Raw genomic sequence first — 27,060 nt, forward strand, 5'->3', positions numbered from 1 at the left:
ACTCCCAATTTTGTGTCCCCTCCACCTGTACCCACTCAGGGACTTTAGCATAGTTCCTGCTGCTTTGAGACAGTTTCGTTGTACTAACCAAGCTAAGAGTTTGTTCAGTTGAACTTCTATACTAATAGGTTCTGCCAGTGGATGATGGAGGTGGCTGGAAATTTGGCTATCGTCCACCACCTTGAAGGTCCCTGTATTTTCCGTCAGGGACAGTTTTGTCATCTTATCCCCCTTACCTCAAATTTCTTCCCTTTATTGTCATTCCACATTTTATCCTCATTTATTCAAAACCGTATTTTTAGCATCTACTACATGCCAGTCACTGGACTAGCTCTTGAAGAAGGATGGGTAAGATAAGTCCATGATCTCAAGGAGTCCGTGGTTGAAGAAGCAAGCATGTTCTGAGTGTTTTGGGTACAGGAGAAATTCCTAGGTCTTTGGTATAGCATGCACCTCATTCCTCATGTGCTGATGATGTTGACAATATTCATGACAAGAAAGGAAAGATGATTGACAGGCATGTTGTCTACCTCTTCCACCATTAGAATTGCCTGATTTAACAAATAAAAGTACAGAAGACCCATGCAATATTTGGGATGTACCTGTACTAAAAATCCTTCATTATTTATCTAAAATTTAAGTTTAACTGGGTGTCCTATATTTTATCTGGCAAGCCTACATACCATGCCAGCCCCACTGACCTCTTAGAGCAGAAGTGAAGTGAAGTGGCTCAGTCGTGTCCGACTCTGCAACCCCATGGACTGTAGCCTGCCAGGCTCCTCTGTCCATAGGATTTTCCAGGCAAGAATACTGGAGTGGGTTGCCATTTCCTTCTTTAGGGAATCTTCCTGACCCAGGGATCGAACCAGGGTCTCCCGTGTTGCAGGCAATGTCTTTACCATCTGAGCCTCCAGAGAAGCCCAACTCAGTCGTGAAGGCCTCTGCAGGAAACTTTTCCTCTGCTAGCTGTCCACCTCATGCGCAGGGGCATTCGATTGTGTTTCTCTGCGCTGGTTTTACTTGTGCACCCTTCCCTGACACCTGTGCACACTCTGAAGAGGGCACCTGCCATACGAAGACAAAATAGTACACACACATAGTCACACATAACTGTCATGATCAGAAGCATTATTGGATGATCGGTGTTGGTCATGCCTCTCTTCTGTAAAAGCCATGCCATCTGACTCCATCTCAAAATATGAGAAAGTATAAAAGAATGACAGTGTAAGGAAATGTTTTTATTCCAGAATTTGTGTGTCACAACTGCTCAGTCTGTCACCGTGGGCTATGTGTTCGCACGCTAACATTGTTCCATAGGGCTTCCTAGTTTGGAGCTAGTGGTAAAGAACCCATCTGCCAATGCAGAAGACATAAGAAATGAATGTTTGATTCCTGGGTGGGGAAGATCCCCTGGAGGAGGGCATGGCAACCCACTCCAGTATTCTTGTTTGGAGAATCTCATGGACAGAGGAGCCTGGCGGACTGCAGTCCATGGGGTCTCAAAGAGTTGGACAGATCTGAAGTGACTTAGCATGCATCGTTCCATGATATCTGCTCTCATTTCTCTAGATCGGGGGAAAGGTGATTATCAGGGATGTCCTGTTTTCAGTGGAACTGTGTGAATTTTACATGGGGATGACATGGTTATTGGTAATGGATGAGACACAATTTGACAAAGTGAAGATGAGACATCTCGGTCTAGACGAGATACCCATGACTCACTCGTGGGCATTTGGCATCGTACGGTGAGATTGATAGCGCTCCAGGAAAAGGCAAGTTTTGAACCAGAGTGAGCCTAACATGTTGATCCTACACACGTTACGTTACTCAGTGCGTGTAAGTTAGTCATTGCGTTTGTGGGGTCACTAGGTGATTGAGCCCAGTAGGGAGCTCGAAGATGGGAAGCCTGTTGTATCCATGCCCAGCACTGCTTTCCACGTGGCGTGCAGACCATGGCCACCACAAAGTCGTGTGGAACTGTTTTAGCCCAGACCAACCCTGACGCTGCGACAACTTGGTGTTTCACCCATTTCCACTGCCTCCCACGCTGGGGTCCACCCCTCCCCTGGTCCTTTCTTGGTTGTTCTTCTCTTGATGATGTACCTGATATAGAAACTTACAGTGACTCCACAGGAAATAGGTGGATGTGTTCGTATTGTAAACATTTAAACACTTCAGATAAAGTGAAAGCTGGCTTGCCAGCTCCGCTCCCCATCATGTCTCTCTCCCCTGCAGTAACCACAGCTATCAGTGTGGTAGGTCCTTGCTTGATATCTGTCTCCCCATCAAACACTAAGTTCTGTGAGCACACGTCCAACAGCTGGCTTGTCCGCTGCTCATTCTTGAATGCCTGCAGGGCCCACAGACATGCAGAGACACCTGGACCACTTCCTTGCAGATCTATAGCATGGGAGTAGGGAGACTTGCACGTATGTTTTGAAAATTACCATAACAGGATTATAAAGATTGTGATATGCCTTGAAATTTAAGCCTGGAACTTGTATCTCTGTGACTGTATATTTGATATCATTTGGATATGCTATGATTTTTTAAATCTGTGTTATTATAAATCCTTAGTGAATATGAAGCCCAGGGTAAAATGGCTCACCAGACCTGGATCAGACAGGTCCAGGGCCTTTCACAGCGTCCTGCGCGTACTAAGTACTCAGTAATTATTTGTTGGATGACTGAGGGAAGATAATGAAGCTGTGTCTCTCAGTGACAGGGAAGTTATTTGGTAGTTTTAGTTCTGGTGTAGAGACACAGGGCGGGCAAAGTCAGGTGCTGGGGAGATTTGAGAAGTTCACAGAATGGTAGATGGCAGTCGAAGCATTCATTCAGCATCCCCTCCTCCTTCCATTGCTTTGTCTTTGGGATTCCCCGGGGCTGGTTAGGTCATGAACACCAACATACCTCCATGCAGGTAGTATCTCATAGTTCTGTGTTATTTGGTTGACTCATACATTTTTGCCTCCAGGCAAGACATATCTCTTACTCAGTTTTGTATGCATGGTACTTCTTCAATAAAGACATCGATATTTGTTGAATAGAAGCCTGCCAGGTGACGTTTTTATGCTTCTTAAGTTTGGGTGTTAACTTGTGCTGAAGAAACTGCTGAGTGGTTCCAAAATCAGGACTCCCCCCTCCCCCGAATGTGGTCACTTCTCCTATCATGTGCTTCCGGTGATCACCTTTGGGATTCCCCAGGGCTCCCTTAGGGAGGCTGAGTGGACAGACTTCCCGCTGTCTCTCTTTCACAGCCCAGCTTCAAATGATGCATACAGTAACTTCCTCCACAGGGCGACTTGGAGCTTTTAGAAAAGGATCCCTGATGAAAAGACACTTCACCTGGTGAAATAAGTATGTACGTAAATTAACATGCACCATCGGTAAAACCTACCCTCAGTTTGGGGTTCACCAGAACAGCTTCCATCCGAATCCTTGTTCCACTCGGTTCATTTTAACACTACTGGGGCTTTCACTTTTGAGGTGGTGGTAAGCATTTCAGATGAGAAGAGGTCACCTTCCAGAATAGCCCTCTCTTTTACTCACTGAATAGATGTGGATTTCTCCCCAGACCGTATCCAAATATGCCTGTGGTTTGGAAAATCAACGAGAATGGACTGAGAGATAGACAGAGATGTCCTTTTGTCTTGGATAAAAATTTTAAAAGGAATTGCCATGGCAGAAACAAGGGTAGTGTCTTTTTAAAATTCCTGTCAGTTTGCATGTGGTCATAAGATTTCCTAACATTTATAAAGAACAAAGAAAGGCATTATTATGGAAAAATTTAAGTGGACTTTTCTTTGACAGAAAATTCACATGCTCCAAATTTTAGGCTTTTTTTTTCTTTTAGTGTCTGAGCAATGCCTGGTTTTGAGGATGGTGTCTAGAATAATCTAGTAGAGCCATGGGGTGCCATGCCGAGGGGGCTTTTTTCTTCCTGACAACTCTCCTCCCTCTAGCTAACCTGTGAAGTACAGACTCTAAATCCTAGAATTTAGGGTTGGAAGGGCACTGAGAGACAGACTTGGGGTTCGAGGGATAAAGTGACTTGCCCAAGGTCACAGTGGTACTTGGGGGTAAAGTCAGAGAGGGCAATTAATTCCTTTAAGCCTAAAATCAAAGCCTCTCCCTCGTCTTTTCCCTCGTTTGTGATCTTCCAGCATATGCCCCTCATGAAACATGCCAGATATGTATCCGTGAGTTCTTGGCAGATGTCAATGGGACTGAAAGTTGGCTTGGTTATTTCACTTCTGCCAGTTGGGGCTACAAGTGTTGGAGAATGTAGTATTGATAGTTTCCCAGGACTGCTGTAGTAAATTTCCACGAACAATGTGGCTTACAACAATAGAAGTTTATTCCCTGATAGTTCTGGAGTCTAGAAGTCCAAAATTAAAGTGTCATTAGGGCCGTGGTCCCACCAAACCTTCAAGGGAAGACTCTTGCCTCTTGTAGCTTCTGGTTAGTGCTGGAAATCCTCAGTGTTCCTTGCCTTGTAGACATATCGCTCGTCTCTGCTTCCATAGTCAGATGAAGTTGTCCGTGTTTTCGTGTGTCCCCATGTCTTCCAGACATTGCCTTTGGTATTCTTTGGTAACAGTCTGCATAGTTACTAATTACAGTAGAGATACTGTTTATGTAGTAGGTACTAAGTACCAACTCTTTAAGTAAATTATCTTTAAGTCTCATAGCCACTATACAATATATTAATAGATGTTATTCAGTTCAGTTCAGTTGCTCAGTTGTGTCTGACTCTTTGCGACCCCATGGACATGTGCATCAAGTCAGTGATGCCGTCCAACCATCTCATTCTCTGTTGTCCCCTTCTCTTCCTGCCTTCAATCTTTCCCAGCATTACGGTCTTTTGCAATGAATCAGTTCTTCATATCAGGTGGCCAAAGAATTGGAGTTTCAGCTTCAGCATCAGTCTTTCCAATGAATATTCAGGACTGATTTCCTTTAGGATTGACTGATTGGATCTCCTTGCAGTCCAAGGGACTCTTAAGAGTCTTCTCCAACCCCACAGCTCAAAAGCATCAATTCTTTGGTTCTTGGCTTGCTTTATGGTTCAACTCTCACATCCATACATGACTACTGGAAAAACCATAGCTTTGACTATATGGACCTTTGTCGGCAAAGTAATGTCTCTGCTTTCTAATATGCTGTCTAGGTTGGTCATTGGAGAAGGCAATGGCACCCCAGTCCAGTACTCTTGCCTGGAAAATCCCATGGACAGAGGAGCCTAGTAGGCTGCAGTCCATGGAGTTGCAAAGAGTTGGACATGACTGAGTGACTTCACTTTCACTTTTCACTTTCATGCATTGGAGAAGGAAATGGCAACCCACTCCAGTGTTCTTGCCTGGAGAATCCCAGGGACTGGGGAGCCTGGTGGGCTGCCGTCTATGGGGTCGCACAGAGTCGGAGAGGACTGAAGCGACTTAGCAGCAGTAGCAGCAGCAGATTGGTCATAGTTAATAGATGTTATTACCCTCAGTTTAAAGAGAAGGAAATGGAAACTTGGAAGTATTAGGTGACTTGCCTGATATCACGTATCTGGAAATCCACAGGATTAGATTTCAAACCCAGGTCTGTCTGAGCCCAAATTGTATATTTGCAAGATGTAGGGGTTCTAAAGGTTTGGTATAAAATCCACTGTGTGTGTATTTCATTCCCAAAAGGATTTGAAGAAGCTTATAAATATATATATGGGTTTCTCAGGTAGCTCAGTGGTAAAGAATCTGCCTGCCAATGCAGGAGATGTGTATTCCATCCTTGGGTTGGGAAGATCCTCTGGAGGAGGAAATGGCAACCTGCTCCAGTATTCTTGCTCGGGAAATCCCATGGACACAGGAGCCTGGCATGCTACGGTCTGTGGGGTTACAAGAGTCAGATGCAACTGAGCCACTGAGCATACACACATAAATATATATATAACACAGGAGAATAAAAACAGTTAAAGAAATTAGAGTTGAGAGAAAACAAGAGCAAGAAAACAAGATGAAGTCAGGTGCAGTCTGAACATAAGTGTGCTTGTCATAATGTCTAGTGTAGTTATGGAAGAGAGATTGCAAATCTGTCTCTAGGCTTTCTAGAAGCAAGGCGGAACCCTGCCCTGCTTCCCTAGTATCTTAGATGGTAAAGCATCTGCCTGCAATGCAGGAGACCCGAGTTCAAACCCTGGGTCAGGAAGATTCCCTGGAGAAGGAAATGACAACCCATTCCAGTATTCTTGCCTGAAGAATTTCTCGGACAGAGGAGTCTGGCAGGCTACAGTCAGTGGGGTTGCAAAGAGTTGGACACGACTCAGTGACTAACACACACGCAAAGTAACCACAGTATCCAAGAGATAAAACAAACTAGCAGCAAAGCTAAATCCTCAGTAGAGGCAAAGCTCTTCTTTTTTTCTTTTTTGTGTATGTGGCCATATCACATGGCATGTGGGATCTTAGTTCTCCAACTAGGGATCAAACCCCGATTCCCTGCATTAGGAGCTCATAATCTTAACTGCTAGACTACCACGGAAGTCCCAAAGCAAAGCTCTTCTTGGTGCTGAGTCCTGGGGGTAGTTTTTCCTGCAGTCTTTCTGAAAGAGAGTGCAGTAGGATTTTCTGGACAAAGACCCCAGCAACTTCCTTACAGGAGTAACTGTCACCACCATCACCACCATGTATTACAAGGCTGAATTTTTTTTTTCAAAAATTAATAATTAATTAACTTTGGCTGTGCTGGGTCTTCGTTGCTGTGCATGGGCTTTCTTTAGTTGCAGCGAGCCAGGGCTAGTCTGTAGTTGCGGTACTCGGGTTTCTCCTTGCCATGGCTTCTCTTGAACTGGAGCACAGACTCAGTAGTTATGATGCACAGGCTTAGTTGCCCCATGGCATGTAGAATCTTCCTGGACCAGGGATCTAACCCATGTCCCCTGCATTGTCAGGCGGATTCTTAACCACTGGACCACCAGGGAAGTCCCAAGGCTGAATCTTGTAACCTCCCTCGGTGCAGGTGGATGTTACCTGGCCAGTGCAAAGTTTCTGGTAGGCTTTCTGCAGCAGCTTGTTGAGTTTTCTCCTGTTGAGCTGTGGAACGGAGTTCATGAATTCTGGATTGGGATAGCCTTTCTTCATCAGGGCTCCAAGTGTGGAAAAGTGTAGTCACATATGTTGGCATTTCCAGGACACTCAGTGTGGAGAAACTGCCCTGGCATTTCCAGAGTCCCTGCCCAGATCCATTTCTGTGTTTCCTATTATACATACAGAGGAACTTCGGGGGAAATTGTTTGTAGGCATGACTCTCTTCTATTTAGCCAGAACTGGGAATACAGACTATTTTGTCATATTGACCCAGTGCCATCAGCAGAAGTGAAGTGTGTCTTGGACTTCCATGAAGTTGTGGGCTTGCTTTGCCACACTCCTCTAAGGGCGATAGTTCTGGATGTGGGAACTCAAGCAGGCAGCCTGTGGTTTGACTCTGCATCGAGGGGACTTTTGTCTCTTCTGAGAAAGATTTTTTGTAAGTTGGAGAGCTTAAAATTCAAAGGGAAGATAGCCTTGTGCCCCAAATATTGTAGATAATTAAATGTTAAGACATCCTCTTGAAACTATTAATTTTGTAAACTCAAACATTTTTTATATTAGAATAGAACCCATACATGGATGGCCTCAATGCTATTCTGGAAATACTTTGTATTTCCAGAAATACTGCACTTAAGGGAGACGAAATTGGCATTACCCTATAACCATCCCCACTGGTAGACGGCAGTAATACTCACTGCTAAATGTGATAAGACTGTTTCTTATGGAAGATCCATGGGACAATGAGTGCTAAAATGATCTGTTCCCTATAATTTTATCCATCCATCCATTCATTCTTCTTTGACGATATGATGCCTGAAACAAGATAGTGTAAAAGATAAAGAGGTGAAGAAGTTGGTGTCTTCATAGAGTGTCCAGATTTTCAGACAGTAAAGAATACAATTTCAGTAAATCTTTCATCCAATTGTTTGTTGATGGGCGGGGCTGTGTTTCCTCCTTGTTGTTTGCCCTGAGGCCAAACTGTGGTGGAGGTAATGAAGATAATGGTGACCTCCTTCAAAAGGTCCCCTGCACACACCCTGCACTCAGTGCCCCTGCCTCTGCCAGAGACTCTTGGATTAAAGATTTACTGAGCATGGCCCTGCCCATCAGAACAAGACCCAGTTTCCCCTTCAGTCAGTCTCTCCCATCAGGAAGCTGCCATAACCATCAGAGGGCAGAGAGAATGAAAACCATAATCACAGAAAACTAACCAACTGACCTAGAGCCAGACATCCTGGAATGTGAAGTCAAGTGGGCCTTAGGAAGCATCACAACGAACAAAGCTAGTGGAGGTGATGGAATTCCAGTTCAGCTATTTCAAATCCTAAAAGATGATGCTGTGAAAGTGATGCACTCAATATGCCAGCAAATTTGGAAAACTCAGCAGGGGCCACAGGACTGGAAAAGTTTTCTTTCCAATCCCAAAGAAAAGGCAATGCCAAAGAATGCTCAAACTACTGCACAATTGCACTCATCTCACACGCTAGCAAAGTAATGCTCAAATTCTCCAAGCCAGACTTCAACAGTATGTGAACTGTGAACTTTCAGATGTTCAAGCTGCATTTAGAAAAGGCAGAAGAACCAGAAATCAAATTGCCAACATCCACTGGATCATCGAAAAAGCAAGAGCATTCCAGAAAAACATCAACTTTTGCTTTATTGACTATGCCAAAGCTTTTGACTGTGTGGACCACAACAAACTGTGAAAATTCTGAAAGAGATGGGAATACCAGACCACCTCACCTGCCTCTTGAGAAATCTGTATGCACGTCAAGAAGCAACAGTTAGAACTGGGCATGGAACAACAGACAGGTTCCAAATCGGGAAATGAGTATGTCAAGGCTGTATATTGTCACCCTGCTTATTTAACTTCTATGCAGAATACATCATGAGAAATAATGGGCTGGATGAAGCACAAGCTGGAATCAAGATTGCTGGGAGAGATATCAATAACATCAGATACACGGATGACACCACCCTTATGGCAGAAAGCAAAGAACTAAAGAGCCTCTTGATGAAAGTGAAAGAGGATTCTGAAAAAGTTGGCTTAAAGCTCAACATTCAGAAAACTAAGATCATGGCATCTAGTCCCATCACTTCATGGCAAACAGATGGGGAAACAATGGAAACAGTGACAGACTTTATTTTCTTAGGCTCCAAAATCATTGCAGATGGTGACTGCAGCCATGAAATTAAAAGACGCTTGCTCCTTGGAAGAAAAGCTATGACCAGCCTAAACAGCATATTAAAAAGCAGAGACATTACTTTGCAGACAAAGGTCCATATAGTCAAAGCTATCATTTTTCCAGTAGTCATGTATGGATGCTAGAGTTGGACTATAAAGAAAGCTGAGCACCAAAGAATTGATACTTTTGAATTGTGGTGTTGGAGAATACTCTTCAGAGTCCCTTGGACTTCAAGGAGACCAAACCAGTGAATCCTAAAGGAAATCAGTCCTGAATATTCATTGGAAGGACTGATGCTGAAGTGGAAACTCTAATACTTTGGCCACCTGATGAGAAGTGCTGACTCATTTGAAAAGACCCTGATACTGGGAAAGATTGAAGGCAGTAGGAGAAGGGGAGACAGAGGATGAGATGGTTGGATGGCATCACTGACTCAATGAACATAAGTTTGAGTAAGCTCTGGGAATTGGTGATGGATAGGGAAGCCTGGCGTGCTGCAGTCCATGGGGTCGCAAAGAGTCAGACACAACTGAACGACTGAACTGAACTGAACTGAACTGAAAGAATACAGGGTGTTACCGGTGTTATGAAGGAAATTAATAGGATGAGAGGGTAACTGCAGAGGTGATGGCTGAATTGAGACTTGAAGGATGAGGAAAAATCCACAGTGTTAAGATCTGGAGGGTGGGCATTTCAGGCAATGAGAAGAGTAGGTTCAAAAACTGTCATTGGAAAGAGCTTGGAATAATCCAAGAAACACAAAGGCGATTGGTGGTGTTGGAGTGAAGGGAGTCGGGTAATTGGTCCTAGGATACGTTGGGGTTGGATAGGGCATGGTAGGCTGTGACAGATTTCCAGTTTTATTCTAAGATTAGTGTAGATACATGAAAGAATTTTAAGCAAGAGTGTGGCATCGTGTGACTGGTGCTTTGAAGAGATCACTTTGGGGACTCCTTGCTGGGGGCTGTCTGGAGAAGGAGGAAGAATGGAAGCAGAGAGCCTAGGATGAGAGCAGATATTTCAGCAGGCCAGGTTAGAGTTATGGAGGCCTAGATAAAGGTGGAAGCAGTGGTGATGGAGGGAATAAGATGGTTTGAGAAAAGCTGTTTATGATGTATTTGGGTTCAGGCTAACACCTGTGATCACCAAAGGCAGTGTTCCAGAAACACTGTAGATATCCATTTGATTATAAGGTCGTGTTTTGATAGCCAGTAAGTAATCTCATTTGGCATTACATCTTTAACTGGATGGCCTCAACTAGGGTAGGTCCCTTATACTTCAGACAACAAAATAAATAATTTACTTCATTAGACCTGGGTTGGGATTGAAGCTTGAATTTCCCAGGTTTAGCTTGGGGCTTAAATTTCTGAGTGTCCCCTGCTACACAGAAATAATGCATACCCCTGTATGCTTCAGCCTTTTTAAATTAAACCATGTGTCTCACGATCAATTTAAATCATGGATTACTATCTATAGTCAAATCATAATGGAATATATAATTACTATAATCATACAGTTCTGAAGTTAAGACAGAGATTGTAATCTATTAATTACAAAATATAGATGAAAGCCTGTATATAGCTAACAACTCCAGTTTTCTCCAGTTTGGTTTTTCTAAAAAGTCTCAGAAATGTCTAATTGTCAGAAGTATCGGTCTGTACTCTGACACAAACTATACTACCATGAAACATAGGTATTTGACAGGCTGGGTCAAGATGTTCTTGTCACTAAAGTCAAGCAATGACAAACTTTTCTTGTGTTACAGAAACATTTTTAAATGAAATGATTATTTTTCATTTCAAGGTTTTCAGGAATGTTTTTCTTAAACTTCTGGCACTTCTGATGGTTTACCTGCAGTAGAAGCTAGGCTGCAATGTTATCTTAGTTCTAGATTACCAGCTACTTTTAAAATAATTACTTTTTGGATTTTTGTGCTCTAGGTCTTCGTTGCTGCACAAAGGCTTTCTCTGGTTACAGCAAGTGGGGGCTACTGTCTAACGGCAGTGCTCGGGCTTCTCATTGTGCTGGCTTCTCTGGTTGCAGAGCTTGGGCTCTAGGGTGCTTGGGGTTCAGTAAGGAGGTGTGTGGGATCAGCAGTTGTGGTGCACAAGCTTAGTTGCCACATGGCATGTGAAATCTTCCCAGACCAGGGATCAAACATGTGTCCCCTGCATTGGCAGGTGGCTTCTTAACCACTGGACCACCACGGAGGTTCCTAGGCTAGCTAACTTAATAAAAAAAGTGAAGTCACTCAGTCGTGTCTGACTCTTTGTGACCCCGTGGACTATGGCCTAACAGGCTCCTCTGTCCATGGGATTTTCCAGGCAAGAGTACTGGAGTGGGTTGCCATTTCCTTCTCCAGTGGATCTTCTCAACCCAGGGATCGAACCAGGGTCTCCTGCATTGGAGGCAGACACTTTAACCTCTGAGCCACCAGGGGGCTAACTTAATAAGCACATCCAAAAACACAGAATAGCTCGAACCTGATTGGAGTATTTCTCACTCATATGTAGTTTGGAACTTGCAAGAAATCTATTTTTGTGGAAAGATAGTTTCAAAGTATACTTGAGTGAGAAATACTCATGCGCTGTGGTTGGCTTTTTTCCTCAAGAAGTGATCAGGCATCAGGCTTTTTCCATCTTGTGGTTCTGCTATCTCCCTTGTGGCTTCCAAGTTTTCCAAGCTTATTTTTATCAAGCTGGGGCAAATGGCAAGAGCTGGAGGGATGTGCATGGGAGCATTGTATGGCTTAGGCTTGAAAGGACACACATACTTCCATTCACATCCCATTGGCAGGGACTTAGTCACATAGTCAGAGCTAAGAGTGAGGGCTGCCAGGAAATTCAATCTGGCCATGTGCCCAGGAAGATGAGGGACTGCCTTGGTGAACAGCTAGCCCATCTCTGCCATGCTTCTGATCCATTTGGAGAAAGTCTAGCCATCAGGATGTGTTGGCACTGGTTAGAGTTGGCTTGGGGATTGGCCTGGCATGCGGGGACACATTGTAGAGACCCAATAAAGTTGTTTTTTTTTTTTAATACACTTGAAGATAATTGGAGTTGTCACCCACAGGTAGCTTTCTAGTAAGGTTACTTATTTATTTTCTGACAAGTAGAACAAGAGGTGTTGTTGAAATAGAAGATTCTTATTTTTTTTCCCCAAGGGCAATACAAATAAGAAGAGAAATGATTAATTTGTGTCTTTTTTTTTAAAGCATGTTTTCCTTGCAAGAAATCTATTTTTGTGGAAAGATGCTGTCATTTGCTTTTTTAAACAAAAAGAACCCATGGACCTTATTTCCCAGGGGGACTAACGTGGAGAAGACAATCCTTCAGTACCATCCATAGCTAATACTGCATTGTGTGTCAACCATGCATCAAGCATAGTATGACCAAGTTTGCAAACATTCTTTCACTTTAACACCAAAAGAATATGGCAAGATCCCATTTTATAGTTTTGAGGAACCAAGGCTGCAAAAAGTTACATAATTGGTAAAAGCTGCACAAAACTAAAGTCTGCCTGATTTTCTGTTAAACTGTACTTAAGTGAAAATAAGTGTCTTGAGTATACCATGTTTTTCCTTCCTTCTTTTCTTAAATGGAGAAGAAAATCTGTCACCTAATAACATCGTAGCCATAACTTCTCAGAAGCCTGACTTCTCATAAAATAGGTTGAACGCACTTGGGTCCTTTTTCCTGTCTGAACAGCAAGACAATTTCTGTCTCCCTGTAGTCAGTTTATATGCTGGAAGCTGTTTATGTCCAGCTTTGACTGGACATGAGGGACCAGACATGGAGGACCAGACAGACATAGGGACCAGACAGATTCCAGGGTGTGGCTGAAATTCATTTCTGGCTTCTGTGGCAGAGGGAGGCAAAAGCAGTGCTGGCCCTGTGAGAAGGGGCGAGAGCGGGGGCCTGCCAGGGCCTCTGCACCAGAGCGTCTCAGGGCTACTCCAAGTGAGCTAGTTCAGGTCAGCTTGGGGGATCCTGATGCAGAGACGGGCTGTGTGTCAGACCAGAGCCTCCTGCAGTTAGAAATGGGGTAATATCAGCACAGCATCTTCAGGTGCGGAAAGTACTCAGATCTGTCTTCCCTAAGTTGGTTTCATGAAACACTAATTTTGCAAGAAGTTCCGTGAAAAAAGCTTTTTGTGATTCAAGAAATTTAGAAAACTTTATATGTTCAGTGTAGACTCATGGTGTATATTAGCATATTATAAACCTCTAAAAGCTTACAGCAAGACACCTGTTAAGCTTGTTTAAACCATGATATGACAAGTTTATTTGACTATGTACTTTAAAATTTTTATTTATTTATTTTATTGGCGATTCTTAACCACTGGACCACCAGGGAAGTCCAACCATGTACTTTTTTTAAAAAATCACATTTAGGAATATCCTGAGGAGCCAGCGTTTAGGGGAATGAGGAGCCAGAGCCTTTGTGAAAAACTGGTCTAAATGGGGCATAAAATGAAACTAAAGACCCCTCCCCGCCCTCATGCTACAACAAAGATCAAAGAGCCCACATGCCACAGCCAAGACCCAGCACAGCCAAATAAACAGTTATTTTAAAAATAATTAAAATAAAAACCACTTTATTATCATCAAATTGACATAAATTATCAATAAAAGTTTGATTAATAATTAAAATAATTGTATAAATAAATAAAAGAAGATAACATTAGAAAATATGTAAATCTAAGGCCCAAATATCAGTGCAACTTCATATCAGTGGAGGATTATGAAATTACTCTTTTATGAGGGCAACATAGGCTGTGACAGTGATGGAATTATAACCCCAGTGTTTTTTGTTTGTTTGTTTTAAACAGAAGAGAGAGATGAAACACTCACAGCTTTTATATTGTAAAATGCCTTTTGCTCCTCTTACTTTGGTTTGGTTTTCTTCTCCCTTTTCTTTTTCCAATACCACAAAAGCTTCTTGCTGCCATCAAGTCACTTGAAATTGTCGTGTTTAGTCTTTTCAGAAGATATGTTGAAACTCCACTGAAAGGAAGATAAAGATATTAGTAAAGTACGTATTGTACAAAAGATGCTTCATAAATTTATCGGGCTAATAATTTTATTTGATGTGTCTTTAAATTGGGGGAACTGGAAATACATCCTGCCTGCCTTCCTCCCTGCCTGCCTGCCTGTAGCCAATCTATGTTGACACCAAGACTTGGGATGAGAACTACAAAACTCAGTGGTCAAGATGAAATAGGATGACCTGGCACAGTGCCTGCCATGTAGCAGACATGCAGTAATTTTTTACTATTGTGATGATGGAAAATGTGATAGATGAAAAGAAGAGATCTCAGGCACATGGGGGAGGCACGTAGCCTGGTCTGGGCTTGGCATGTGTCCCAGTCCTCTTGGACAGATGATTTGTTCAGGTGAGTAACAGTTGAAAGGTAGCAATGGTTATAAAATGTGTGAAGTTTAAACGAAAGTGTCTTAATTAGAGCTATTGAAATAAGATTCCAAGATTCTAAGAGAAAATCAAATTAGTGGTCTCAAGTTTCTGTCTGATTCTCCTGTGCCTCCTTCAAAATTTCCAGTGATTCGTAAGAAACATTGCAGTGACTCAAACAGCCCAGGCAGCAGAGCTCCAGGACCACAGCCTAGAATACACCAGTACTAAGGCAATGCCCACCCTTCTCTCTGCTTTCATGATGACAACCCATTTGCCAAAAGGAGAAAATGTTTTAGTTTTCATGTGGCCATCTGCCCAAGTCTTTGATTTGACAAGTAAGAGAGGAAAGCAAAGACTATATTTGGTGAAATGTTATTTCCTGATCCTTTTTTTCCCTTTTTTTTTTTGTTTTTTTTTAAATATAGATGGCCTCGAGAACCACTGGTTTATTATTATTATTATATTTAATTACTCAGCCATAAAAAGGAATGAAATTGGGTCATTTGTAGAGAGGAGTCTGTCATACAGAGTGAAGTAAGTCAGAAAGAGAAAAATATCATACTTATTTTTTCCCTTTAGTTTTAAGAGCCAAAGTCAAGGACAGTGGAAAGAGAAAAACAACAAAATAAACAAAAGAAGAAGAAGAAGAAAAAAAACCCACTCAGCTCTCCAGGAAATGAGTCTCCAGGCAGAACTAGAGAATGTGTCCAATCACCTGCGTTGTGTGTTCAATCAGTAGACAGGTTCTAGGTTTGCCGACAAGCACCTGAGGGCTTCTGCAAGAAAAGAGCCTCTCCTCCACTGCCTCTCACAGCCCGAGGGCTCCAGAGTGAGGTTTCTAAAGGGAGCTGGAGAGAAGGACAGACTCCCTGTAGAGCTGTTTCCATGGCATTGACAGGGGCAAGAGGACAATCTAGTGCGTCTTTCCCAAAGTGTTTCATGCAGTGTTATGTAAAAAATAAATGGATAAAACTCGAGGTTAAAACAAGTTAAAATTGTTTCCGGGCTTCTCAAGACCTCTGATTATGCCACTGTGAACTGTGAGCCTCCAAGGAGGGAGAACGTGAATGCAGTTCTTTCCAGACTCCCTAGAAAGTGATACCTAGGGCCTAGTGTCTCGAGCAGCTCTTCAAGCAAAGCTGATTCAGGACCAAAACACCAGGCTAAGTCATTTCTTTGTTCTTGCCCTCTCCCAGAGGGTACAGCTCCAGACACAGATGTTTGCAGGCAGCTGGTGGCTCAAATGGTAAAGAATCTGCCTGCAGTGTGGGAACCTGGGTTTGATCCCTGGATTGGGAAGATGCCCGGGAGGAGGGTATGGCAACCCACTCCAGTATTCTTGCCTGGAGAATTCCATGGACAGAGGAGCCTGGTGGGCTACAGCCCATGGGACTGCAAAGAGTCAGACCCAACTGAGCAACTAACACTTTGCCTTTCCAGCAGCCAAATGGGATCACTGATCAGAAGAGCATCCATCATTTGGAAAAGCCTGATGGGGTGTGGTGGAGAAGGCAATGGCACCCCACTCCAGTACTCTTGCCTGGAAAATCCCATGGACGGAGGAGCCTGGTAGGCTGCAGTCCATGGGGTCGCTAGGAGTCGGACACGACTGAGCGACTTCCCTTTCACTTTTCACTTTCATGCATTGGAGAAGGCAATGGCAACCCACTCCAGTGTTCTTGCCTGGAGAATCCCAGGAACTGGGAAGCCTGGTGGGCTGCCGTCTCTGGGGTCGCACAGAGTCGGACACGACTGAAGCGACTTAGCAGCAGCAGCAGCAGCAGCAGATGGGGTGTGGCAGGCCAAATAATGGTCCGCTAAGAACATCCACATTCTAATCTCTAGAGCCAGTGAATATGTTACTTTACATGTGAAAAGGGCCTTTGCACATGTGGTTAAATTAAAGATAACGAGAAAGGGTATTATCCTGGATCATCAGGATGGGCCCAAGGTAATCACAGGAGGCTTTATAAGAAGAGGCTGAGAGCTGGCAGCCTCCATCACAACCTGCCACCGTGGAAATAACTGCTGCAGCCCTAAGGGGATGTGGGCAGCACATTAGAGAGTCCACTAAATGATTAGGCTGTGATTCTGGTGCGGCCAGACAGCCAAACTTTGGAGGAGTCTGGTCACTATTTTTGGCCATGCTGAGATGGAAATCAGGGGCAAAGTAATCAGGAGGAAGAGACCAAAGCATGGGAGAGCTCTCATGATGCTAAACCAAGGTCCGGGCCACTGGAGAGAGAGGGCTGGGCCCCTTCTAAACTAGAAACCCCCCTCCCAGAGCTGGCAGAGCCTGAATTGCCTCCACTAGCATTTTCATTTATGGTAACTTGCTAATTTGAGAGACACTGAAGGTCTTGCTACTTAGTCTTGTTTGGGCCTTGTAGGGCACTTGGACTCAGAATTGGAGCAGATGGAGAAAATGACAAAAACATGAAATAAAAAGTTGGTAGGTCTGACATTTTGTGGTCAGTTTTTCCTCTAGTAAAATATAGGTACCTTGTAAAGAAAAGATGAAATCTGTTCTACCCCCTGCCCCCCACCCCCAGCCTCCTCCCGCACACCCCCTCCCCTCCTTTTTCCTGTTGATTCTTAGGCCCCACATAGACATCATTTTGTCTCTCCTGTTTAGTCACCCCTAACTCTTTATTCTTAAACAACTGGATGCCTGGAGTCTGGCTCTTACTTCCTTGGATTAGGAAACAATGGGGTCAACACCTCTCATTCTCTGAAATAAGTGATCAGCTCACACTTATGGCTTTGAGACCCTCCCCCTTCCAAAAAAAAAAGTCATCAGATCTCTGAGGGAGGCTGCTAAGAAACCAGCAGAGATGAGCAGGATAATAGAGGACTTTGTCACAAAGGGCTGTCAGCACGTTTTCCAGTTGCTGATCTCGATGCTTAGGCTTAAGTACAAGATTTTAAAAAACAATTTGTGTCTACCTCCTTGTAATGTTTTCTTTAGAAAGACTGAAGATGTTCTTACCTGTAACAAGAATTTAGTTTTTGCATTCTGGTAGACTGAAGGTTTCATGGCCACCAGACCAAGGCTTTTCATCTGGAGAACCAAGTCTGAGCCATTGGGAGTGGTGGTCTGGAGATGCTGAGTTAGAGAAGATTCTGAAAGAGCCTCTGTCTGATTGGCTGCTGGCTGCCCTGGCTGTGTACATGGGGAGGTGTGTGTTTGGCCATCTCTGGACTAGAGTTTCCACCAACAGTGTCCTCAGTTGGCTGAAGAGTGCTTATTCTGCTTGGTTTTTTTTTGTTTTTAGTGATACTCAATAGTTACCTTTAATCCAGTGGGATGTACTCTAGTTTTTGAGTTATTCAGAGGTGAAATGCTGAATGTCGCATGATGAGTTAAAGAAGCCATTGTCTAGACTTTGGGAAAAAGTGGAGGACAATTAAATTCCCACACAAGCATATTCTTGAATGAGAAAGAGACAGTGGAAGTAGAATATGTAAATATTCTTCTGTTTTGGGGTTGTGTAGGAGATACAGACCAGTAACTCCACTGAGATAGGTCTGGGTCCTATATGGTTAGACCTGCTGATAAAAAGGTTGATTGGGGCTTGAAGTGGAACATTCTCTCATTACCTCATTTGACCTGATGGCAAGTAGCAAAGTATGAAAGGAGAAATCATATGTATTATAATACAGTGCTTAGCAAAGGATGACGGGAAACCAGAGATCTGACTTGGTGGGAAGGGATGGTGTGTGTTTGGAAGAAACGAGAGAGCTGAACTGGTGGCAGAAGAGTGGAAGACAAACAGGGTTAGATGCCAGACTTTGTCCTTTTGGTTGAGGGTGTGTTTTTCCTGAGAGAGCCTTAGGGACTAAAGGTAAAACTTGAATTGCAATTTTACAATTTCCTTTTGTTTGGCAACATCTCTTTTTATCAAAAAAAAAAAAAAGGCTGTCCTAAAGTAGTCAATTATCTGACACTTTCCCTTGTTGGAAGTACATTACTTTGCTCAACGTGGAGTCCTCTTTTCGTAATAGTGTCTTTTTAATAAAAACATCCTACTGCTGTAATTGGAGTTTTAAACGAGGACTCTTTTAAAGTGTCAGTAAGAGACTTTACTGTCTTGTGTTCAGTAAGACACCTGTTTGCACTTTCTGTTACTTGGATTGCATAAAAAGGTAGCTTTGCAAAGGAACTTGGCTTTCCTTGCGAGATACCTTATAGGTAGTCACAATTTTGTTCTCAGTGCAGGGAATTTGAGACACAGAATGGAAGAAACTAAAGTCAGTGAACCAGACTCAGTTAAAGCAAACTGGCACCTCACTTCTGGACTTCTGGTATACTCACTACAAGGGTGATTTTTCAATCATTGGAAGTTCTCCACAATACTGAGGTCAGGTCAACATGCCACAGCAATTCAGAACAAGATGAAGTTAAGTTAGGTGTAAGAAAGCAGAAATCCAACATGAGACTGTCTTAAAAGCTTGATTTCCAATGAAAAAATTCATCATGTTATAAATCATTTCAACAGCAAACTTAATGGCAAAATTAGAATTCTTTCCAAGCCAACAAGGTTCTGCAAGTTGCAAACAATATTTAATAAAAACTGAAGCCCCCACGTTGAGATCATTCGGTATTAGGCTACACGGTTTTCCTGTACTGACACCAACACACACACAATGAGCCAATCGTTTCCTGGTTCAACTTGTCCCTCGGAAGGTGGGATGGTGGCCCAGCATGACTCATTTCCCCCACAGACCGGACGTCGCCTTTCTAACAAGAAATGGCATGAGTGGAAGGCAAATTTCTAAATATTAAAGTGTTTGTCCTAGGAAGCTGAGGATGTTTATTAAATTGGGTAGTATTTGAGTTACTCATTTTAATACTCACTTTGGATTAGATATGATTAATATTCCAGTTATTAAAGACAGATAAAGATGTCTTAACCTGACACATTTCCTTTCCATGTGTTTTCAGTGAGGACCTGAGTTTGTCTTGCCAGCACAATTAGAAGAGTAATATGTTGACATGATGACTTGCTTCATGAACCTAGAGGGTTCGTAGGCTAGCTTTCTTACTCGCCTCTTTAGAGAAGGTTCTTAATTGTTGAATTGTGAGGAGACAGGACTCCAGTCTTATCCCTTCATTTCTATGTGATTTCCCCCCCTCCGGGCTCTTAGTTTGCTGACCAGGGATCAAACTTGAGGCCCCTGCATTGGAAGGCAGTCTTAACCCCTGGACTGCCATCCTTTTTTTTCCCCCCAATACCTAAAAGAAAGAAGTCGTTAGTAACTCTGAGGTATAAAAATAAATGCATTTGCTCTCATAAGTTCTCGGGTAAAAAACATAAACTGTGAAACCCTAGTACATTATTCCAATTTTAATAAAAGGAGGAAAACAGACCCCAGAGAAATTTAGGAACTTGATTAGGGTAAGCTGTTCCAGCAGTTTAGACTTTAAATTCATGATTCTTTTCTAGTCTGTTCATTGACTGATCACTTATGCATATACAGAGAAATTTAGTCAACACGCATCTTAAAAATCCTGTTTTAAGATCTTGTTCTCTGGAATCAGAGGTTGCACGCTGGCAGTCCACAGGCCTATTTTGGTCCTTAGAGATGTTTTGTTTGTGCATAGAAAGCATTGGTTTTTCTTTTTAGTTGTCAATCTGTAAAAAAAATACTCAGATTTCACATAAAATTTTGAATTTCCAGCTATTCTTAGGAAGTCTGAATACCCAGCATTTCTAGGTCTTTCTCCCCACATTAGCCACTGCTGCTAGAGCGGAGTCCCTGGCCCTTTTTAAACGGTGCCTGTGTCCTGACACCTTGTGTCCTTGATCTATCCAATGGCTAAAAGCATTTGAGTATGAGACCCTGATTCTACAAATAACACTTTATTCGGTTGGCCTTGATGGACATTTTTCTAGCATTGAGAATAAAGAATTTAAGCATATTAAGTAGTATTTGTATTCAAAGAGATTGGGTACCAGAACAAAAATTTAGGGTCCTACTTAGGGTTTAAAAAAAAAAAAAACTTGAGTTTTTTTTCTTTAGCAAGAAGTGGATTCTCCTAACGTCCTACTTTCTATTAAGTTTGTCCCAAGGTGCACTTGCAAATGGTTTCCCAAGACCGTGGCCGAACCAGCCCTCCCCTCCCCAACGCACACGTCACACACTTCTTCCAACAAGTCTAATTAATGGTCTAGCAGAGCTCTTAAGATTCCCGAAGCTAATTAAACAGGGCTCACCCTTGTACCTCCCAGTAGGTTGGGGGGTAGCTTGGCAAATGCTGTGATTGATATGAAAAGTAGCAAGGTATTCTTAAGCACTTTTAGCAGTGTTGTTGCTCTGTGAAGCACAAGCTTTCAACACAGTGGCCTTTTATCCTCTGTGCTTGGAGTGTGAGAACACCATGGAGGCTACATGTACCGCGGCTTACTTGTGGGCTGAGAATCAAGACTGGGAGTAGAGGGCAGCAGCAGGGGAGTGACTAGCTGGGAGAGGGGGCCCGGCAGCTGTCATCTGAATAGCTTCTCCCTCCTCCCATTAGCCTGTTGTCCTAAAGCTCCATCCATTCATATTCATGGTTTCCAACCCTCTGCATGCTGCCAAGGCCAGCTTCCTTTGCACATTTTATTTCCTTGATCATCTTGGATTTTCATTTGAATTTACGAAGAATCATTGAACTGCTTCAGATAAAGGATGAACTATGAGAAATTGGAGCTAGTTCATAGAGAATCTACTGGGAGAAATTTATTTAAATATAAGAATTGAAGGCTAAATCTATAGTATAATACATTAACTTTATGTTCACTGACTTTTATTTATTTCTATTTCCTCCTAGTGATTAATTTATTCCATATGTATTAGTAATTTATTCCATACGTATGATGAGAGAACAAATGAGGAAAACGTTTTATATTCTACTTACAATAGTAATATTTATTTAGTATAAATGTTAAACTACAAAAAAATTATGAAAATATAAAGAAATTTAAAATCACTCTGCTGCTGCTGCTAAGTCACTTCAGTCGTGTCCGACTCTGTGCGACCCCATGACAGCCCACCAGGCTCCCCTGTCCCTGGGATTCTCCAGGCAAGAACACTGGAGTGGCTTACCATTTCCTTCTCCAATGCATGAAAGTGAAAAGTGAAAGTGAAGTCGCTCAATCGTGTCCGACTCTTCTCGACCCCATGGACTGCAGGCTACCAGGCTCCTCTGTCTATGGGATTTTCCAGGCAAGAGTACTGGAGTGGGGTGCCATTGCCTTCTCAGAAAATCACTCTATCCTACTGTAATTATTATTAACTTTCGGATTTATTTTCAGTCATAGATGTATGTATATTAAGAAATTGAGATAATTCTAGACATGCTATTTCATTATCTGCTTGTTTATGTGTAATATTGCTGCTGCTGCTGCTAAGTCGCTTCAGTTGTGTCTGACTCTGTGCGACCCCATAGACGGCAGCCCACTAGGTTCCTCTGTCCGTGGGATTCTCCAGGCAAGAACACTGGAGTGGGTTGCCATTTCCTTCTCCAATGCATGAAAGTGAAAAGTGAAAGTGAAGTCACTCAGTCGTGCCCCGACTCTTAGTGGCCCCATGGACTGGAGCCTACCAGGCTCCCCTGTCCATGGGATTTTCCAGGCAAGAGTACTGGAGTGGGGTCATATATATTTTTCATATATTAAAGCTTTTAAAAAGCCTTTATAGAATTCCATTGTATGTGTCACACAAGTGTATGCACTTCGGTTTTTGTCTAATCACAACAAAGATTTGGAGGGATGGACATTAAAGCTCCCTCTGCGTGTCACAGCTCTCGGGTCTTGAACCATGTTATAGCTCTCAGGTCTCGAACGGACCGTGTTATAGCTCTTAGACAAATCAATGTTACAGCTCAGTGTCACAGCTCTATTTTATTTAGAAGATAGCAGGAAAATCCATCTTCGAGGCATGAGGGCACGTTGATCCAAAGACTCGAAGATAAGAGCACCCCGGGGCGCAGGGGGTTGGGGGAGAGAAGAGAGAGAGCCTTTTGGCTCCTCTTTTTATATGTTTTTTCCTTCTCCCTGGGTCTGCCCTATGCAAATTGGGCTTAGTCAGTAGTGCTGTTCTATCTGAAGTCCTCAGTCCTCTCCTCGGACCTTCCTTTGACCTTCCTCTGTTCTATTTTCACGGGCTTTTCCCTTCCTTGTCTTTTAGCCACCGCCATTTTGGATGCCATTTTCCCTATTCTATTTACCTAACATATGGATTGGAGAAGGCAATGGCATCCCACTCCAGTACTCTTGCCTGGAAAATCCCATGGATGGAGGAGCCTGGTAGGCTGCAGTCCATAGGGTTGCTAAGAGTCGGACAAGACTCAGCGACTTCACTTTCACTTTTCACTTACATGCATTGGAGAAGGAAATGGCAACCCACTCCAGTGTTCTTGCCTGGAGAATCCCAGGGACGGGGGAGCCTGGTGGCTGCCGTCTATGGGGTCACACAGAGTCGGACACGACTGAAGTGACTTAGCATAGCAACATATGGATATCCTATGATCTATTTTTAGAAAGATAGGTTTTTCAAAGATTTGACACTATTGGCAAACAGTGCTATGATACCGACATTCATAAGCTTTCACATCCAAACTGTCTGCACATCTATAACTTTTTCCTCCGGAACATTACCCAGAAGTGACTTGTGAGTCAAAGAGTATATAGCTGGGCTAATTGTGACCTCCAGAAACGTTGTAGGCATTGAACCTCCTCTTGGCATATTTTTTCTAAAGATGTATTTATTTATTTATTTTTGACTGTGCTGGGTCTTTGTTCCTGCGGGCAGGTTTCTCTAGTTGCCGCCAGCACAGGCTACTCTCTAGTTGTGGTGTTCAGGCTTCTCACCGCTGTGGCTTTGCTTGTTGGGGAGCATCGGCTGGCTCTAGGTGCAACGGGCTCAGTAGTTGTGGCCCACAGCCTTGGTTGCCCCGAGGCACGTGGGATCTTCCCAGGCCAGGGATGGAACCGATGTCCCTGCATTGGCAGGCAGATTCTTAACCACTGGACCACCAGGGAAGCCCTCCTCATGGCATTCTATGACAGCCCTAAATAGGGAGCTTTTCTCAGGATATCTTTTGGCTAAGCCACTCTGAATATTCTTTGACTGCTTTTACCTAGATATTTCTACCCCAAGAAGAAAAATAACCACTTAGGTTTCTTGGCTTACAGGAAGAGGAAAGTGGAATGCTGCCAGCTATGAAAATGTTTGGAAAGAGTCTGGGCCATCTTAACCATCATCCTAATTAACATTTGCTTTATATCATGCATGAGAAGCCAACTTTTCTGTCAGAAAATATAAATGTGTGCTGGGAAACATGTATTTGCTATGAGGAACTCTTGGGACCAAGAAAATAAAATGCTTAATAACAACAGCATAATGAGGTCACAGGGGTGCTGAAAGCATTAATTAAAGAATGATTTAAAAGTTCTCCAGACGCTTACGGAGAGGTGTGCTGTAGCCTCCCCAGGAGAAAGATTCGGTTCCAAATATGTGGATTCCTGTACTGACAGAAACTAATATGTCTGACTACCTGGGCTGACTTGATTAAATCAGAGCTAAATCTTAAAAACACACCTAATTACAGCTTTCCTTATTGTAAATGCAATGTGCCATATATATCGGAATCCTATTATTTTATTGAGAAGATGAGTCACAGCTCACCACACCTAATTGAAGATTTAGGTTGTAAAACTAAAATTTTAAACATATCTGTAAAGGTTTAGAAGTAGATATTGTACTGACTATATATATATAGATATATGCACAATGTCCTGATTTTGCAGCCAAAGAGCCATAAGAAGACAGGTCTGAACTGACCAATTGAGTTAGAATTTGAGGCTCTGATCAGAAAAAAAAAAAAAAAAGCCATGTTACATAAATACATCAAATTTGGACAAGTGCTTCCTAGTATTGTCTAATGAAGCTTAAATTTTCAGTTGTCCTTCTGCTTTAATGAGGTTTCTAACTCCTAGCAAGAAAACCAGATTTTGCTATAGTAGCTTCCTTGGCAAATCTAACCTCTAATTGTCCGTGCAGTAAAATAATCCATGCAAAGACTGCATGACTTGACTGTACAAGCTGATGCTGATACGAAGCCCCAGTTGGAAGACTTATATTTTGTAAGCAAAGCAATGCAAGGTTTTTCTTTGCTTTTAGTGCTCCTTGATTACTTAGAAAACCTATAACCTGGTGTGAATGCTTAGTGGCTCAGTTGTGTCCGACTCTGTGACTTCTCCTAATTTTCTTTCCCATTTCCTCCCTGGACTGGCCTAAGTTGTTCCACACCTTTCTCCTTCCTCATGCAAATGTGTGCAGACAGATATGTGCATATACCAGGTTTTCAGTTTTACATGAAAGTAGCCTACAATTTGCCTTTGCCCTCATGGGCTTCTCTTCCTCTACTCTTTATCTCCTTTGCAAAGCTCTTTTTTTTTTCTTCCCTACAAGGATTCTCTATTTGAGCTGGGCCAGTGGTGGGCAAGGCGATGAGAAGGCTGTTTTCAGCTTAGCTATCTCAAGAGTTCAAGGACATATGCCTATAAAGATGGTAATGCAAAATCAAAGGTACTTACAAAGTATAAAAATGCTTATCTTGATCTTTAAGGAATTACCTTTCTAAGCTGGCATAAAGAAAAAAATGGTTGATCTTGATATGTCGTCCTCCCCAAAAAACTAAGCAGCTTGATGGACAGTGACTATTTTTAGAAAGAAAATATGTCTTATTCCAGCAGAATTATGTGGGGTCTAAAATGTCCTGTAAATGTTGTAGGAAGGGGGACCCATTCCAGGGCCGGAAACTGGGCTTTTGTCTAACACTTGGAAATGAATTGTCCAAGGAGACACATGTGTTGTCAAAGCAAGAGATTTTATTGGGCAAGGGCACCCGGGTGGAGAGCAGTAGGGTAAGGGAACCCAGGAGAACAGCTCTGCCACATGGCTTGCAGTCTCGGGTTTTATGGTGATGGGATTAGTTTCCAGGTTGTCCTTAGCCAATCATTCTGACTCAGAGTCCTTCCTGCTGGTGCACACCTTGTTCAGCCAAGATGGATGCCAGAGAGAAAGATTCTGGGAGGTTGTCGGACAGGTGTTGTCTCCTTTTGACCTTTCCGGAACTCTTCTGGTTGGTGGAGGCTTATTAGTTCCCTGTTCCTTACCAGGACCTCCTGTCATAAAACAACTCATGCAAATGGTTACTATGGTTTCTGGCCAGGGTGGGCGGGTTTCAGTCTGTGTGCTTCCCCTAACAAAAGGATGCTGCCATCGTTTTTCTGAGCCTGTTGCTGTGCTCTCTTGCACAGCTTTATCATTTGAGAAGAAAACATTCTTTTCCTTGATAAACAGCATAAATGCACTTCTATTTTCAGTTTTTCTAACTTTCTGGATTACTTAGAGTTGGCACCAAATCTCTCAGCCTGAAGGCATCTGTTTTATATATTTGACAGCAGCAACAGCCTCAGATGAACAGTTATAAATAGTATATCTTAGTTTTTAAATTATGGACCACATGTTAATCTTGTCCATACTGTATAATGATCTTATTCTTGTGATGAAATAATATACAGATATATATGAAGATTTTAGAAGTGTAAAGTACAAAGAATATTTGTTGCAGGTATTATTACTATTATTATCATTTTCCTCTGCCCAAGTATTCTTTATTATCTAAATATAACAAGGGCTGACAATATGAAATACATTTTTCCTTATCTGATGTGGGGAGGTTCCCTTTCCAGGGCCTGTTCCCAGCTAGGGAAATCTGTGCTTTTACTTGCAACTCTGGTATCCTGCAAACCCCCCAACCTTCACCCCACCCACACACGCAGTTTGCATTTTTCTGCTGATTAGGGAAATCCATGCCTAGCCATCTCCAACATAAGCAGAGGTCTGTACCAGCAACATAGTCACTCTCTCTTCCGATGGTGAGAGAAGTGTGGTGCTTTTGGAAAGTTTCGAGGCCAGAGTGGCTTGAGCTCAAGATAAGAGAGTTAACCCCAACACACTTGGTTTTCATGTAAGTCCATTTTACTGCTTTTTAAAAAAGAGTGAGAACTCAGGATTAGCAGCTGCTGGTGTAGGTCTAAGGTCCAAACCAAGGCTTTGCTGGGGCACCTGCTGCTTTCAGAACTGCTTGGGAGGAAGAGGATCCCCTACACAAAAGGCTTCTGTTCGATTTCTGTGCATAGCTGAGAAAGCTTAAATGACAAGGGGAGAAAACCACAAGTGAAGGAGGAGGACAGACTAGGAGCAGTAAAAGGGAATACTGTTGACAAAAGGCTGTGCCAGGGCAAAAAGATACATGTGAGTGTGAAACAGCAGAGAAAAACTGAAGAACTCGCCCATAATGGCTGAAGAGAAAATCTGGTGGCAGCATCTAG

The 27,060-nt window shown here is 42.8% G+C and overlaps 1 protein-coding gene across 5 annotated transcripts in view; it reads left to right on the forward strand.

Annotated features, from left to right (window-relative positions):
- Nucleotides 1-27,060, forward strand: part of MOB3B (MOB kinase activator 3B) — a 235,985-nt gene that overhangs the window by 8,504 nt on the left and 200,421 nt on the right. The window contains exon 1 of one of the 5 annotated variants that reach the window (XM_061425124.1): nucleotides 24,545-26,696. The exons of the other annotated variants lie outside the window; for them this stretch is intronic. The gene's annotated coding sequence lies outside the window, so the exon portion shown is untranslated. Of the gene's footprint in view, nucleotides 1-24,544; nucleotides 26,697-27,060 lie in introns of those variants that run through there. 5 annotated transcript variants of the gene reach the window in all.

This window comes from Bos javanicus, chromosome 8 (genome assembly GCF_032452875.1).
Source record: "Bos javanicus breed banteng chromosome 8, ARS-OSU_banteng_1.0, whole genome shotgun sequence".
In the NCBI taxonomy this organism is placed as follows: domain Eukaryota; kingdom Metazoa; phylum Chordata; class Mammalia; order Artiodactyla; family Bovidae; genus Bos; species Bos javanicus.